General features: G+C 44.7%; 1 pseudogene; it reads left to right on the forward strand.

Annotated features, from left to right (window-relative positions):
• The first annotated feature begins 822 nt into the window (after nucleotides 1-822).
• The window catches only part of LOC146871076 (nuclear transcription factor Y subunit alpha-like), a 65,236-nt pseudogene continuing 47,275 nt past the window's right edge, over nucleotides 823-18,783 (forward strand).

An 18,783-nucleotide genomic window follows, 5' to 3' on the forward strand; every position in this document is an offset into this window, starting at 1 on the left:
TAAATATCAATGGCTGGCAATGTTTAAGTGGTATCAATACATCTGAGGGTATATCAAGGTGACAAAAAGAAGTAGATTACTGTTGCCCCATCTGTCTAGACGTTTCCTCAAACTCATTCAAACCATGTTGGACAGTATTAAGGGAATGTATCCAACTACATTCTTTTCTTTTTAAATTAAGTGTAATCGAACCACCTCATGGAGCTGAACTTACTTTTTCTAACACCCACCATCTAATATTTTCTGGCTGATGGTTCTGCGAGAGAAAGTGATCCACCATAGGGGCCCCTTGCGTTCTACATCTGATGCGGCTCATGTGTTGGAGTGTCCTAGCTTTTATCTTTTGTGTGGTTTGACCCACATACAGTAAGTCACAGGGACAACTTATTGCATAAATTAGATTGGTACTATTGCAATTTGTGAAACTCAGTGATTTATATGTTTTGTTATGATAGGTAAAAGAGGATCCCTCCACTGTCAACAGACAGGCTTTGCAGTGGCCGCATTTGTGGTGGCCCATGATGGGAGGTAGGCCCAGTTGGTCTCTGAGTCCCAGAGATTTTGGTGCTCAAGGTATGCCTTGACAACATTGTCTTTCACACTCCTGCCCCGTTTAAAGGCAAATAATGGTTCCTCAGTAGTTGGAAGCTCACTAGCAACAAGATTCCAGTATTTTTTCATAATCTTTTTCATGTTGTTACTTTTAGTATTGAATGTCGTCATGCATACAATACTCTCCATTTTAGGTGTTCTCTCTTTCACTTGTAGGAGTTGACCCCTTGGGCAATACCAGGCGCGCTTCCGTGCGCGTTTCAGAAGGCCAGTTGGGTACCCCCTCTCCTTTAAACGAGTAGTGAGGATCTCCGTTTCCTTGAAAAAATCAGCTCGTCGTGTACAATTCGTTCTTAACCTAAGGTATTGACCATATGGGAGGTTGTCCCTCAGGCTGCGTGGGTGGTGGGAGTCATATTTGAGCAGAGTGTTCCTCTCTGTAGGTTTACGATACAAATCACAAACTAACTGTCCATCATCAACTTTAAATGTTAGATCTAAGAAGTCAATTGTTTTGTTGTCATTCATCATGGTGAATTGAATATCACCCGATCTTGTATTTAACCAATCATTGAACCGCTTGAGTTCCTCCTCAGTGCCTGACCAAATCATTATCACGTCGTCTATGTAACGTTTCCAAACCATAATATGGTTGATAAATGGATTTTGATGACTGTAAAGATGTTCCTCCTCATATGCATCCATAAAGATATTGGCCAGGTATAGCCAACATTGCTCTGGTAGGTTTGATAGAGGCTAAGACTGGTCACGATACGCACAAGCCTCATTTAAGGTCTCATTTGTTTTTCATGTGTCACCAGGGTCACATACCTTGCTGTTTCATATGGCATGTTTTCAGTATTTAGCTAAAGGTCATCTAATATAATTTCCAATCATTTTATTATTCTAGTAGGTCTTAGAACATGAAAAGCTTGTATTTTGCTTACAAAGTGTTACGAGCTCCCCCATAATGTAATGATTTTATGTTTTTCACAGGGGCTTTGCTGTGGTTAAAACTGTGCAAGGGTGGCATTGAGAGCCTCAGGCCATGGAGCAGTATACGACTAACAGCAATGGTGCCACTGAACAGATTGTTGTGCAAGCCGGGCAGATCCAGCAGCAGGTATGGGTATTTCCTTGCTCAAGTGCATTGCCCATTGTGTGTTTGAGACCTGCGAAACAATAATTTGTGTCTTGTCATGTGCGTTAAGCGGTACACCAGGGAAGTAAGGTATGGTACATCATGCTGGGGTTACGCTGGTCTATCAATTCGAAACCTTTCTACCACTGCCAGGAAAACTTTTATGTAGGGGGAGGGTAAGTTTCAGGGGACGGGTGGTTCCCTCCTCTGCCCTCACCTGTACAGATTGAAGTCAGACCTGTGATATCCTAGTGGCAATATTGGTGATGCACCTTGGTTTAATGATAAGAAATTCAACAATTTTGGGCCAGGAACGTGGGCCCTGGAATTTAAACCTCTTTATGGAAAAGGACATCTGGCCCACCCACGTGCAGAAATGCTTAGTCTGAGTTCCGACTCCAGCTGCTAGTCTGGGTGTTCAGTCCAAGGCAACATTTTCTGATGTGGTTTTTGAAGGTCATGACTGATATCCGTTGATATTTGGGATGCTAATCTTTTGACTTTCTTTTAGCAGGGTGCTTGAAGCCCTAGTTATGCACTGACCTGAATTAGACCTAGTATATGATGCATAGTAACCAGTGACAATCCATTCTTGAACATCTGTTCTCTCTTTGCTCTTAAAGGTTTGGTCATGTTTCGACATTGAGTTCATGTTTAGCTTCACTGCCCAGCCAGTCATAAACCCTCTGTTTTCATCTAGGTTCTTGAACTGTAATCTGACAACTCACTCCTCTCCTACCTTGTACACTGTCACAATTATTTGTCTCTTGCTGACACTTGGCTTCTAGCAGTTGTTCTTCCTATTCCTGCCACAGGGTACAGTCACTGCTGTCCAGTTACAGACAGAGGCGCAGGTGGCTTCCACCTCAGGCCAGCAAGTCCAGACCCTGCAGGTAGTGGTGATCTCCCTGCGTCTCATAATTGCATGAGCCCGAGCCTTGGTCACCACCACCTCATTTTTCCGAAGTTGTGTTTGAGACTTCCATGTTGCATATCATTGGCTTGCCACACATACACGCACATGCTTTCATCTGCTTGGATGCCCATCTTTAGAAGTGAAAGTATTAATACGTCAATGGGGCAGAGAATAGCAAAGTGGGTCTGATCTCATTATTACGAGATGCCTGTAGGACATGTCATAAGGGATTCAAAATAATGTGTACATTGTATTTGTTACTATTTGTGCTTCATAGAAGATCTCCATTATGAGGACTGAGAGCAGTCACTGCAGCTGGTGGAGATTTAACTGGTTGCATTGGAGAACAGAGTTAATTTGAATCCTTCTATTCTACAGATGGAAGAGTGGGTTATTGAGATTCTACCAGGAAGACCAGGACACTTGAGTAATTCAGTGTGAGTGAAGAGGCTGCGGTAATTGGGAGGTCATATAGTTTTTAACTTCTCTGTTTTGAAGTGATCAATTGAATAGGGCAGTTAGCACAGAGGAGCTTGGATCTTGCCGACATTAAGATCTTGAGAGAAGACGGACACATGTAAAACTTGAGGTTTTTCGTTTAAATTATTGGTCGGCACTAGAGTGTTGAAACACTTTGTTTCTAACATCTCTGCTGAAGGCTTAGGATACCAGTTCTTCAAATTAAGGGTTCTCAGCAGTGTTAACTTTGGGTTTTGATTTTCTCATCACATGCACTTGCCCTTGTTTGACACTTTTCTACGATTTGAATTGCTAATGTAATTGATTTGTTTTTCTCTCTGCGGCTGCAGGTCCAGGGTCAACCGCTCATGGTAAAAGTCAGCGGTGGCCAGTTGATCACATCCACAGGACAGCCCATCATGGTGCAGGCAATGACCAGCGGGCAAGGCCAAACGATCATGCAGGTGCCTGTTTCTGGGGCACAGGGGCTACAGCAGGTGAGAACGCTGATCACAGACCTACTGCAAACTCTAATGTAGCATGTTTGCTGTGGTGTTGGTAGTCAAAGGTTCAGCAAGTTGTGGTCTGCTTAGTTTGGGCGGTGAGGAGTCTACCTGCTTGCTGCACATTTTTCATTCAGTCGAACTAGTAGTTGGCTGCTCTTTGGTTGCCGAAAATCGAAGTCTACAATTGGGTGGGTTGTAGAAGTTCACATTAACGGTAATGCAGTGGCTCTAGTTTTTTCCTTGTTTCTTTTCTCTGTTTTCTCAGATCCAGCTGGTACAGCCGGGCCAGATACAGATCCAAGGGGGACAAACAGTCCAGGTGCAGGGGCAACAGGGACCGACCCAGCAGGTCATAATCCAACAGCCACAGACTGCTGTCACTGCAGGCCAGAATCAGGTAATTTAAGTAGAAGACGGTGCAAGCTAACCACACGTTTTAGTCACTTGCATGCTGCTGATTCACTCCTGAGGAATGGACGCGAGAACTCTCATGTGAATCTCACCTGTGCGCCTTTGTGGCTTTCATTGGGAAACGTATTCATTTGCATCCTTAGTTTTTGTGAGCGTGACTGATATTCATGTACACTGGGTGTTTTTGGCTACGAGAGATCATACAGTAGGTTTTTTTTGCAGGAGAAATATATATATTATAGCTATGGTAACAAAACCCAAAAGTCGCTGACATTTAAAATTCTCAAACTCGCACCCTCTCCATGCACTGGTCTCACATGACATCCCTGACTAGATTGCATTTGACATCTTGTGGGCCCTTCCTGTGCCACAGTACCAGAAGTCACAACCTTTGTCTGTGTGTCTTCAGCTCTAAGCACAAGACCAGGCCTATGGCCAGGCCCTGCATTAGTCTCTGTGACCACAGTGCTCATGCCACCTGGTCTTTGACTATGCATAGATACACTGTGGCCTTTTTGCAGGATTAACTCCGCAAATCCGTCAACCTGTTCCAAGTCTGCGAATACTGCCACAGAAACACATTTTTTTCTTCATTTAAAAAAGGTGGTACCTGCTCCTTTAGGATACCTCTCCTCACACCCCTCCCCCCTTGAGCTTTGTGTTTTTTCAGTCCTCTGGTCCTGCAATTTTCAACAAGAGCAGGGGTCTAACAGCTGGAACCGGGGAACCAGATTTAACTCCCCGGCCTCAGCTCAACATCTTGTAATTCTAGGCAAACCATTTAATTTCACCGTCCCAGAAAAATAGTGGTTCAATCTGGTTCATTTTCATTTGTTGCTAGCCAATCCAATTTCCTGGATACCCTTGTGAATCAAGGAAAAACATGCTCCCTTTTTCCAGTTTTTTTTTTTTTTTATTCTGATTTTACGGCAAGCCTGTGCTATAGCAATGAGTAACCTTAATTCGTAAATGGAAAAATGCCTTTGATTTTATATTTTTGCTTCTTGTCCAAAAAAATACCCGAACATGTAAATGAAAGTTTAATTCGCTCGGCATCTGGTAAAGTTATATGCACTCTCCTGTATGTTAGTAATTAATGTAGTTTATTTGATGGTCAGCTTGTTTTACTCTGCCTTGGCTTTGTCTGTATATATTGTATTGGAACATTAATATAGTGATTACTATACTTCTATGTGGGGTACTGCAGTGTTTGCCTTCTTGGCAGCACGCTACACTGTGTAGGGTGTGTGGTTGAAATGGCGTTTTCTTTGTTTTACACCTAAATGGTTGTTAGTGTGGACTGGCACAGTACAGTGATACACATGACCTATAGTGGTTGTCTTATGAGTGTGTAAGAGGGTCAAGTAGTACATGGGGTTTAGTGTGCACCCTGTTTGGACTACAAATTACTGAAGATAGTTGCATCTTGGTATCAATGAGGGCTAGGAGGGTAACACGGTGTCAGGGGTTGCTTTTACACATTTCAGGTTGGCTTCGTTGGCATTTTACCAGTTCAATGCTGTAATACTGTGCCTGGAGTGGCAAATGGCTTTTATCATTTTACAGCTCGGCAAGGACAGCACTGTGCTAGTCCTATGCTTAAAGACTTTGGTGTACAAATGGCAAAAGACTTTGTCCTTTTCTCTCTCGGCATGGATGGAATTGTGCTAATCCTATGCTTAAAGATTTTGATAGAAAAACAGACATTTGAGGTGAGCAGATCTAGAGTGTCACTGGTGTTGGGAGTGCTCTATACAGGAGCTGCTTTCCACCTAAACTTGAGTCATACCCAGCGTTTTCAGCTTTTTTGCATAATTTATGCATCGCTCTATGGTATTTCTTATATATTGTGGAAAGCTTCAGTTAAGGGAAAGTTAAAGTTGGAGGGAGAGGGGGTTAATACTGATTAAGAAGGGTAAAATGTAAAAAGACCTGAAAATCAATGTATCTTAATCCCACCTTTGCCTTCATGTGTTAATGGAAGAAATGAAATGTGAACGAGTGACTCAGTATATTGGTGACTGTGATTCCTTCACTAAGTTGAATGATTGAGATATGAATTTAGAAAGCACTTGAGCTACTGTTCCTTTGTAAGTGTATGCTGTGGTATTTCTTGAAAATGTCTGACATTAAAAATGTAATTAATAGATTTGTTTTCGTCATGGCATGTTATTCTGTATTAGTGAATACTTAAGTATCTCCTATATGCCTGAGCAGCTTCTATCAGCAAAACAATAAGACCAACAACTGTCGGTCCTATTATAAATAACTCCCATCGGCTCTCAAGCACTGGTAGCTAATCTTAACCATCGAAGTGTGAAACTTGTCATCATCTATCCATTTTCGACACTTCTAGCAGGATTTCAAAAAGGACATTCTGGAGAATCCTGGTGATTCAAGTTAACCACTAACTTGGGGAAACAAGCATTTACAATACACTATGTCTCGCAATAGCTTCACAATGATTCGCTTTAACAAGTGTTTCTTAAATTTTTCATACAAAAGTCGAAATGGTCAAATGAATAATCAAAACATCCAAACCGACTTCACCCGTACCATTACAAACTCATTGCTTCACATCTTGAAGATTGGCAAGAAAATATCAAAAACGTAGTTTCTCTCTATTGTGGCTAGTGAAGTGCTCTGAAAACCGCGCCTAGCAATGTAGTATACACACTACAAACATTCACTCTGAAGGAACTGCAAAAAAGAGCGCACTGTACATAAGACAGGCTGCGGATCCAGTACCACTTATTACCATGCCAAATGCATCTACCTAGGTAATGTCAAAATATTTCAGAGACTTTGTGAATGCGCAAACTACAAAGTTCTCAGTAAAAAAGGGAAAAGTTCGGCATGGAAGCGCTGCACCCATTCCTCAGACGGGCACCTACTGGCACATATATGTACCATATTTATAAAATATACAGATTTTGCTATTGTAGTTGCCCAGATTTCTTGAGACCCATCTCGAAACAACCTCACGTAAACTTATTCTCATAGCAGAAAATGCAGAATGCCAAAACTTCACATCAGACTCCAAGAGCCAGATGAAAGAAAGTGAACTGTTGCTGCTTTAAGCAAGGACTTGAGTATGTATATATGTTATGCTTTTCCACTGATTCTGCTCGTACCAAAGAGTGCAATAAAAACTAATGCAGTCAAAGACCAGAATTACACTGACTGGCTTAGAATGGACATGTCAGTGGTGCGTTTACAGATCCGGTTTACTTATCAAAACAGTCACAAGGGTAATTACAGAGCAGACTAGGTTTACTCTCGAGTGCATAGGGTATGATCCTTCAGAATTTAATGCTGTTGCCTCAAATTTCCTTCTGTATGCCAGAGTGCATACGGCTTGATGTCTGAACATCCACAAGGTCAGCTTAATATTTCAAGGAGTAGTGATTTTACTTTTAGTGCATCTGAAGATCGGTTGACCCCTTGAATTGTAAAACTGTATTTAGCCAACGTTACAGAATTCCCTTTCAAAACTTTCTTCACTGTTCTGGAGATGAAGAACTTTCTTGAAGGGCTTGAACTGGTATTTTCTCCAGTCATAAAACCAATTCCCTGTAACACAATTGATAGCATTGCGGTGACCATTTGAATCCTGCCTAAATCAAAATAAGCATTTCTGTCATGGAAAATAGCTATAATGGTTACCATTCGGAGAGGTAGTGAAATATAGATTGTGCTCAGTCACCGAAGCAAAGGATGGCAACTGCAAAATATTACTTGACATACTCCATATTGTATTCTGAAGAACATTGAACGAAAAGCAGTAAAACTGGCGTGAAGAAGAAGAACCCACTGTACTAAAGAGAGAGTAACTATCACAATCTTTTTAGATCGGTCCAATTACTGACATCTTAAGAGCAGTCACTTTGCGCTCTGTCCATATATTTGACAAGTTACTGTAATTTAATTGCCAAAATATCCTACTATAGAGCTGTTTTGCTCTACCAACAGTGTTTTGTTTCTGCTCATCAGGTTGGAGGTGAACATGTTTTTTTTTCTTTCTTCATAAAATAATTGTATTGAAATTTTAACAGATCATTGATGGAGGAATATTGATATAGGTTGAACACTGTACCATACTATTTATGGCCTTCTCAACACATTTCTCCATCTTATGGGTTGTCTACTACAACATCTAATTGATGTTCTGTGAAAGCATTTAACTTAAGTGATTCAGAATTGAGTGGCAGTGGTGACCTCTTGTGCTTTCATTTAGGCTCTTAGTCAATCCTCAACTGTGAGGGTGCCAACGTCCCTTTTCCAAGGTCTCACAGAGGTGGTTGAATGTGTCTGAGGAGAGACACCAGTGCGCTTTACAGGGCGCTGATCTTCCGCCTTCCCATATCATCCAACAGCAGCAGTTCCACCATGCAGGGAGTAAAATCCGGCAGATACATGAGGCCTTTAATGTTGGTGGCATGGGCTTGTCTAAGCTGTAAATATTTGAAAATTTTAATTTTTTTTTGTTTAGAAGTTTTTATTGGTTGTTTCCATAAAAACAGATGCAAATGCTAAAATCAATCTCAAACAGAATATGACATAAAAACAATAAAAGGAAAGATTACAATGGCAGAAAATATTAAAGTAGCGACAATACCTTCCATAAAAAGGTGTCTCTAGATCTATAATAACACACTTGAAAAGATAGCTAAGGAGCAATAGAGGCCCCCTTAAGTTAGACACATCATTTATACAATACCACTATATAAAAATACAAAATGCAAAAAAAGAGGAATACAAAATAATATATAAAAATACTGTTAGACCTGGCACCATTGGCGAGGGTCTCCCTTCCATTTTTCGCTGTTGTCTCCTCTGTTTTTGCTTGTAATAGATGCTCTGGGCGCTGTGCCACTGCCATTCAGTGCCACAGCGCGAATGCTCCCTGTGTAAAGATGACATGTGAATTGGTATATCCATGATTGGCTTATTTGGTTTGCCTGTTAGTCCCTAGTAGCGTGGCCTGTGTGTGCCCAGGGCTGGTCAACCAAATGCTGGTGGGCCTGCAGCGCTGGTTTGCGCCACCCACAGAAGCGGCTTGTAAAGTGTGTCTCAGACCTGCCACTGCAGAGTCTGCGTGCAGTCCAGAACTGCCATCTTGGCTGTGAAGTGCACCCACTTCCCAGCCCCTGAACCTTCCCATGGCATCATGTAAGCCACCCTTATGGTAGAGTGCATGTATGTGTAAGGTAGGACATGCTCTGATGTGTGTAGCATGTCCTGGTAGTGAATTACACCCAATTTCGTTTTTCACTACTGTAAGGCTACCTGTACTCCATAGGCCAGAATGGGAGGTTTGGCTATTACATTCTATAGTCCTAACTGACCCACCGAACATGGTAGAAAAACGAATTTAGTATGCCTGAGCTCAGAATATTAAAATACATCTTTTAGTGAGGTTTATTTTTATATTCTGTGTTTGAAAATACCACTTTTAGAAAGTAGGTATTTTCTTGCCTAAGCCTTCCAGTGTGCTCTGCTGTTGTGTATCGTCTGTCTGGTTTTGGAGGAACAGGGCAGGCTGAGTCAGACCTGGGTTGAATAGAGAAATCTGCTTTGGAGTATGGGGAGGGGTAGCTCCTGGACCTGAATAGGGCTGTGCCTGGCAAGGTGAATGCTGGCTCCACCTCCCACTGTGCGTCTGATGGCAGAGCCCCTCTTTCTGAAAAGAAGGATGCAGCCTGGTAAACAGAGTGCTCCAGGGCTGGGCAGAACAGGTTCTGGCTGGGTTCAGTGACTTGTAGCTTCTGAGAACAAAGCCTTTTTGGGGTATAAATATCTGTGTTGAAACCCCTACAATTTGTATTGCTCCTGAGCTCTGTCCGTGTAACTGAAGGAATCTGCAGGAGAGGACTGTGCTTGTGTGCTGTTTCTTGGACTGGCCTGCAGTGGTTACTACTGGACTTGGAAAAAGAGGAAAAGGACTTTGAAGGAACTTTTATTTTTGCTACAGAAATCACCCAAGGGCTAGAAGAGAGCTAGCCTCCAGCTGGAGTCTCAGGCACATCAGACTCCACCACCAGCCTCCTGTTTCCTCCCAGCGAGGATTTCTATCTGCAGGTGAGGTTCCTGTGAGTTCCAGGGCCTCTAGTTCTACTGTGGAGAAGAGAGTGCTGAAAATCGTCACTGACGCCCGTTAGCGAGCCGCCGCAGCTGAAGAGCGTAAGGAAACTCATCGCGCTGCTGCCACTGAGTGCTCGCTACCGGAGATCATCGCATCACACGTTTGCGGGCTGCCAAATGCTCGCTAACCCGAAGATTATCGCATCGCATCACATGTTTGCGGGCCTCCAAGTGCTCGCTTACCAAAGATCATCACATCGAGTACATCGCTTCACGACATCACAGCGCGGACTCAGAGCGTTCGCCATTTTTATCCCATCGCATCAGGATCGTCGCTCTCTCGCGGGGCGCCATTTCTTTTCATCGCAACAAGATCGCACACGCAACAGGTTCGGCGCATCATCCTCCCTTCGCGGCAAGGATTTCAACACATCGCCGGCTTAGCGTGTAGAAGTTTGTCGCTTTGTCCTCCACACAGATCAGTGCATCATCCTCCCTTGCGGCAAGGATTCAACGCATCGCGGATCACGCGTGAGGAAAATCATTGCTACAACTCCTTAGCGACATTTTGGTTGCTTTGCTACAGAATCCAGGTAGTTTGTGAGTAAAAGGCCACTGCCTTGAACTGAACTCCTCTTTGCACACTTTGAACTATTTTTGCAGCATTTTAAGAGTAACCCTATTTTCCTAGTATTGTGGATTTTTACTGTTATTGGTCTTGTGTTAAGTCTATATATAAAGATACTTACTTTTTATAACTACTTGTGTGGTGTCCCTTTGTAGTGTTCTTCACTTTGTTACTGTGTATGGTCATAAATGCTTCACACACTGCCTCTGAGATAGGCCTAGCTGCCCGTGCTATGTTACCACAGGGTTGAGCAGGGGATATCAAAGGGTGTAGCCCGCTTACCCTGACTTAGGAAAAAGGGTCCCTACTTGGACAGTGGCCAGCCATTGCCAACTAGAGAACCCCCATTTCAAACAAATACATATTATAAATTGACAGTGTGCAGCTGCTAGCAGAATATATTATCATTTATCCATTGCCTCACATTTGAAAGGAATATTAATCCGGACAGGTAGCACCAAGGTATGGTCAGACGGAGGACCTACCCCCTCCTTAAGGTTTGTAAATCATGGCGGTTTATGTGAATTGAAGTATACATCAAGGCTATCCCACATATGCCTAAGGGGGGGCTTCCATGGTGTGTTTTGGAGAGCAATAGTGTCGGCTCCCCTAAGATGTGAGATCCAGTTTAACCAGCAAATAAAAGACGGTTTTTGTGTGTCTTTCCAGTTGTTTAGGATAACGTTAACCTCTACTATCAGAAGGAGGTCTAATGAATCCACACATAGGAAACCAGATATCAGTGTGCATAGTTCCCTTTTAAGGGAGCATGAGAAGAGTTTAGAGATAAAGTCAAACACCTTGTCCCAAAAAGACTCAACACATTTGCAGTATAGCAGCAGATGGGCCAGGTCCCCTATTCCCTCCTTATAATTCCAGCAGGTAAGATCCTCACAAATCTTGTGTGAGTGTAGGCGGACTGGTGTCCAGTAAGCCTTATGTAGAAGCCAGAATTTTGTCTGTGAAAGGGCTGGGGAGATTTTATTCCTGGATACAGACCTCCAAATTTTGGACCATTCAGCCTCTGAATTCGGTGAAGAGGACTGTGAGTCCCAAAAGGAGACACGATTCTTGTTAAGAGCAGAATGCTTTGGACAGAGTAGTTTGTAAATCCAAGAGACTTGGTGACCTAGCTTGTTTATCCTCTCTACATAATTTGGTAAGGAGGGGGATGAGGGGATTAGTTTAGCCTTCGATATTGCCGCCCTAACTTTTAAAAAATTGTAAAAGATTATATTTAGACTGCAGATCTTTAAAGGTGATGGGGTAAGCTGAAACGGACAGTTGGTGCGGAAAAAAGATACCTTTATCAATCCAAGCCTCATTATGTAATGTCCTCCCCTTATATAAAATATTGTGATTGTCCCATATTGACTCAAAGTTAGAGTGTCTTATGCTGATATCTAATTTCTTATCCAATTTCAGCAGGGCTGCTTTTGTGTTTTTAAATATGGATTTTGAACAGCTGACATTCGTTAAGTTGGAGGTGAGAATTGTTAATGGGGCAAGATTATTGAGTAAAGATTGTTCAATTTCCAGCCAAACTGGGGTATATTCCGCATGTGGCTTGATCCAATACGAGCCCTGTTTAGCCAAAAACGCGGTTTGGTAAAGTTTAAAGTCTGCTAGATTAACCCCACCGAGAGATTTGTCTAATTTGAGGTTTTTTCATTCCGATTCTTGCCTTTTTGTCCTGCCATAAAAATTTAGATATGAGGACATCTAGCTTACGGCGGAAATCCTCAGTCAATAAAAGAGGGAGCATGGTGATTAGGTAATTCACTACCGGCGTAATCATCATCTTGATGGTTTCTATTCTACCCCACCACGTGATGAATCTTGGAGACCATGCATCTAAAAGAGTTTTAATCTTCCCCAAGGTGACAGATTAATTTTGTTGAAGAGATTCCAGTATGTTACCACCAAACTCTATCCCTAGATATTTGATAAATCCAGGCTGCCACGCAAGGCCCGAGTCGCCCAGTACCTCCCTGGTGCAGTGGATGTTCAGGGGCTTCCCTTCGGAATTATCCCTGTTTAACTTATATCCCGAGTGAGATGAATATATTTCTATAAAGCGCATCAGGGCCTTAATGGAAGAGCTCGGGTCCCCCGTAACAGTGAGAATATCATCTGCATAAGCGGCCAGTTTAACAAGAGTCTTCAAAACGTATTCCTTTTATCTCTTTATTTTGCCTAATGTCCTGAATTAGCGGCTCGAGAGCCAGAAGAAAGAGGGAGGGGGAAGAGGACAACCTTGTCTAGTACCTTGCTCAAGTGTAAAGGTTTTTGAGTGTCCCATTGATCGCAATGCGTGCAGTAGGTGCTGAATACATAGCTATGACCATGTTGATGTATGGACCACCTAGATTAAAGGACCTCATGCAGTGTTTCAAGAATGACAACGAAACTCTATCAAACGCCTTTTTCGCCTCTAGGGTAATGGATATTGATGGATCAGGCTTCAGTTTTGCTTGCTCAAGTAGGTGGCATAACAAGCGGGTGTTATCATTAGAGATTCGGTTTTTGAGGAAACCAACTTAGGAGTTACTGATCAGCTTCGGAAGAACCACATTCAGTCTTGTGGCTAGGATTTTTGCGTAAATCTTACAGTCCACATTGATCAGTGAAATTGGCCTATAATGTTTAGGTAATAGCGGATCCTTCCTCTCCTTGGGTATAACGATAATATTGGCTTCCTTCATTGAATTTGAAGTGAGTCCCTCCCTGGCTATGGCATTGAAAACTTTTAGTAGAGTTGGTTGTAGTGCCCCACCGAATGCCTTATAAAAGGAAGCTGAGAAGCCGTCCGGAGCCTTATTGCTTTTCAAAGATTTTTTTTTTTTTAATTCTTTTTATTAACAAACATCGGCAAATCATACATTCCAGAGGATCGGGCGAGTCAGCTAGTACATTTCACACATTCGAAGGGTCAAGCATTAATTCTAATCTTAAGGAACGTTACGGGGAGTCAGGGTCTTCTCGGTCCTCAATACAGGGTGGTATACAAATCTCCCCTCTATATTTATTCCATTGGCCCCAGACTCGCGACCACTTCTTGGGGCATCCCCTTGCCAGATACACCGTTTTTTCTCTAAACCTGCACCAATCAAGATTTCTTTCCCAGTCCTCTAGGGTGGGCGGGTGTGCTGCTCCCCATAGCTGAGCGATGTCACGTTTAGCTAACATAAATCCAAGAGTGGCCCACTGAGTCTGCAAATATTCAAATCTGTAGGCTCCCATATATTTAGTAGGCATCTCCTTGCCTCCGGTCGGAGAGTGACGTGTAATACCTCACTGATTATGTCATGTATCTGAAGCCAATATGAGCTAATATATGTGCACTCCCAGATAGTGTGCATGTAGGTGCCGGTAAGTCCACATTGTGTCCTGCATTCCCCAGCGGCAGCCCACCCCATGCTTACCAATTGGGGCCCCGATATATATATTCTGTGAGGGATTTTCAACTGAACTAGCCTTAATCTCGCTGGGATCGCCACCACTTTGGGAGAGGATATCGCCGATTGCCAGTCCTCATCATCCATTTCGATCCCATCCTGCACCCACTTTTCTCTCAGTGCTTGAAGAGGATCTGCCATATGATTGACCAACTTTTTGTATATTAGAGAAATCGTTCTCTCGGGGGAGGAGACCATCCAGAATCCTATCCTCTAGCGGGGAGGCCTCCGGGGGGGCTACCGTCTTTGGTAACGCGGACTTGAGCGCATGATGAACCTGCATATAGCGGAACCTTTCCGCGTCTACCAGCTCGTATTCAGCTTGATGTTCCCGTAAGGTCTTGATCCCACCCTTCCCCCACATATCCTTGATAGCCGAAATTCCAATGAGATCCCACCTGTCAAACCCCTTCGTTTTCCTGAGATCGCGCAGCTTCTCTACATCCCACAGAGGGGTGGCTAAAGTTAACTTGTTTCTCCATCCCAGTTTGTGGCCTCGTGCCAGATTTTAACTTAATGTTTTGTGGGGGCCCGACAACTGAAATCTCCTGGGATGGGAATAAAGAGCTCTACTGTAGTTCCCACCCGGTAGGATCCATGTATCGATGGCGTACCCCGGATCATCTATGCGGCGGAACATGCCATGGTTAATAGCTGCCAATTGGGAGGCCCAGTAGTACTTCCTAATATCCGGGAGACTAATGCCCCCGTCATACCAGCTTAACGTTAGCTTGTTTAATGCGAATCGAGGTCTTCCGTCCCACAATAGGTCTCTTTGCAGGCCCTCGATTTCCCTAAAATAGGCTGCTGGGACGACATCCAGTGTATTTTGCAGGACGTAGAGGAATCTGGGCAGGGCCATCATTTTGAAAAGGACAGCCCTACCCAGGAGCGAGACGGGGAGCTTCCTCCAATTGGCAATGTCGCTCTTGAGTTTTTGGAGGAGGGGGAGCAGGTTGCGAGCATATCGAACTGAAGGGTCGAGGGAGATAAAGATCTCCAAATATTTAAACCCACTGTCACTAACTTGTATCTGACATCCTCGGGGAGGAACAGGAGGGGTCCCACTAAGCGCAAATAATAGAGATTTCCCTCAATTAATATTGAGTCCCAAGAACCTCCCAAAGACTTCCAGAATATCGAGAACCACCTTTAGGGATGCCTACGGTGAGGCCAGATAGAGCAAGATGTCATCGGCGTATAATGAAATACGATCTTCCCACCCCGGGGACCACCAGTCCTCGTATCATTGGCTCCCAACGAATCCATGCTGCGAAGGGTTCCAAGGCCAGAGCAAAAAGAAGGGGGGACAGCGGGCAGCCCTGACGCGTCCCACGACTAAGTAGGAATGAGGCTGATACTGTTCACCACCACTTGTGCTAGAGGTGTGGAGTACAGTAGACGTACCCACTGGATAAATTCCGGACCAAACCCAAACTTGGCCAGAACCGCCCCAGGTAGGGCCACTCCACGGTGTCAAACGCCATCATCGCGTCCAATGATACAATCACCGCTGGTTTTTGAAGAGTGCGGGCTCTAACTATTACCCCGTGTACTCTATCCAAGTTAAGTGCAGTGTTTCTACGGGGCATAAAGCCAGACTAATCAGGGTGTATTAGGGTTGTGATCACCTTTGTCAATCGATTATCTAAAAGTTTAGCCAAAATTTTGGGCTCTGCATTCAAAAGTGATATGGGCCTATATGAGGCACAATCCGTCGCAGCCTTTTCCTCCTTATGGATGGTGACAATGGTGGCTAGCCTCTGTTCCCGGGATAACACCCCTAACTCCCTAGACTCCACGAACATTGACTTTAAGTGGGGGGCCAATTTATCTGGCCGAAGTTTATAAAGTTCAATAGGGAGCCCATTTGGGCCCAGTGCTTTGCCAGAGTTTAAGGAGCGAATTGCCAGAGCGACCTCATCATTTGTTAGGGGACTATCCATATATTTTCGGTTGTCAGAGGAGAGACATGGGAGCCCGATATCCCGAAGCATCTCATGGGAGTCCGTCTCCGAAATGGTAGTGTATACCGTTTGAAAGTGTTCTGCAAATCTGTCCACTATTTCCTGCGGTTCCGTGAGTAGGGCACCTCCCTCTAATCTAAGTACCGGCACCAGATGGCTTGCCCATTCCTTCCTGTCTAGCCAGGCTATTAATTTTCCGGCCTTGTCTCCCAAATCATAAAGCCTGCCCTGCTGCTCTCTACTAAGAGCCTTGGCTCTCTCCGTCGCCAGCATTTTGTAATCATGTTGCTTTAAGCTTAGTAGATGCAACATGTCCGGTGTCACCCCCGATTCCAGTTCGCCCTCCAGGCCATTAATCTGTCTCAAGTTCAACAATGTCTTTTTGTTTATCCTTCTTGGAGCCGGATATCAGCAATAAAACCTGCCCACGGATTACAGTTTTAAACATTTCCCATAAAGACTGGGCGGAATTCACTGAACCCACATTGTTAGTGAAATATTCGTCTATAGACTTGAGAAGGCCTTTACGGATCTTAGGGTTCTGCAGGTACCAGGGGTTAATTGGGGCCAGTCTCCCCGAACATCCCAGGCTCAAACGGAGCTGGATCCAAAGTGGGGAATGATCAGAAATGCCTCTGGCTAAGTGGCTGATGGTATGTGTGTAGGTGGCTTGCGCAGCGGGTACTAGACAGTAGTCCAGCCTAGAGAGGCTGTGGTGAGCTCCAGAATGAAAAGTGTATTGCAACTGCTCTGGGTGGCGAAGTCTCCAGCTATCCACTAGACCCATGGCCTCTAGGAAGTCAGGCAGCCAGCTGGAAACCCGCCCCATTTCCCGGGGAGGAAACCTATCCAACTCCCCAGAGACGACCGCGTTAAAGTCGCCCCCCACCATCAGAAGTCCCTCAGGCACCGTGAGTAGAGCCGTACCCAAATCAGTAAACGTGGCACTCTGAAGACCCGGGGGAGCATAGACTGACAACGGTAATCATGCGGCCTTCCCACATCCCGGTGACACCCACATATCTGCTACGATCATCTGTCCATGTGGAATTCACTGCCAGGGGGAAAGTGTTTTTCATCATTATGCCCACACCCCTAGAACCTGACGTATATTCCGTGTGAGCAATCATTTTGTATCCTCCCCTGTGCATTGCTTTGCAGGTATTGCCAACTAAGTGCGTTTCCTGCAGTAGAACCATATCCGGGGAATGTTTTTTAATATGTTGGAGTACTATACTTCGCTTAATTTTATCCCCTAACCCGTTCACGTTCCAACTCAGAACTTTAATCTCTTTATCCCCCATCCTTGTAGAGATACCTGATATGTTGGATCACCACATTCCGATTGCTATTGTCCCCTGACCCACCAACGCTCCGGTTCCGGATCGCTACACCCCTATCCCCAGTATCTTTGACATGACCATGGACCCGCCAACAATCCCCTGCTGCCATCTTTGCATTAGGAATTTTGCCAAAACACTCATATACTGTGCCGATCATAAACAAAAAAACCCCAACCCTCCAACTCAAAACCCGACCCCAAAAACCCCCCTCCCTGCTGCCCTGCACTCTGGGCTCTGAACTGCCCATTAAAAACTTACAGAGTGCCTGTCGCCCTAACTAAGTTTAAAGAAAGAAAAAACTGGGGGGGGGGAAGGAGCGTCCAACGTACCCCTGCCCCAGGCAAATAATTTGTTACATTATCGATTGCCATCATGACTTGAAGACAGTAGAGATTTACCAGTCGCTTTGAGTGAAGCGCAGCCGTCACCCCAAGCACCCCACCGTATCATTGCATTCTGTAGAAAGTTGCCTGCATTGAGTCCCTCCTCAGGGCGGCTGCGCGCCCGTCGTGTCCCTGGCTCCCCGATCTGTTGGGCTCCCAGCGCCCCTATACTCCATCCACTCCGCCGCTGCCTCCGGTTGATCAAAAAACCACACTTTTCCATCAGCCTCTACCCGGAGGCATGCTGGAAATAGCTTCGAGTATTTTAGGCCTCTGTCTCTCAGGTCTCGCTTCACCGCTAGGAATGTCCTCCTTTGCCTCTGCACTCTTTGAGTAAAGTCCGGGAAGAAGGAGATGTCCGCATTGTCATAGCAGAGAGGAGCGCCGGCCCTGGAATTTTGGAGGATAACGTCTCTATCTCAGAAATTTAAGACCCGAGCCAACATGGGCCGCGGGGGAGCGCCCGGTCTGGGCCGGCCGCCCGGACACTGTGGGCTCGCTCGATCACAAAGAATTTACTGAGGCCTTTGGGTTTCAAATGATTGAGAAGGAGTTCCTCAACAAAGAGGTCCGGGGTTTGCCTCTCCGACCTCTCGGGAACTCCCAGGATGTGGAGGTTGTTTCGACGAAGACGGCCTTCGTAGTCATCCAGCTTAAGGTCCGTAGAAGTGCGAGAGTCCCGAAGGTCCCTGACCTCTTTTTGTAGCTGTGCGACGTCTCCCATCAAACTGACAGCTGTTATTACCACCTGTTTGACTTCATTTAGTTTCCCCATATCTGCCCTAATAAGGTTTATGTCAATGGCCATAGTGTCCATTTTATGCTCCAAGGAGGTCTTAACACCTGAGATGGCTTCCATGACATCTTTGTGGGAAAGTTCCTGTTCCTAACCCCCGGGCCACCACCTGCGTCGTCGTCCGACAATTGGCCCCGCT

This window comes from Triturus cristatus, chromosome 1_1, assembly GCF_964204655.1.
Source record: "Triturus cristatus chromosome 1_1, aTriCri1.1, whole genome shotgun sequence".
Classification (NCBI taxonomy): Eukaryota; Metazoa; Chordata; class Amphibia; order Caudata; family Salamandridae; genus Triturus; species Triturus cristatus.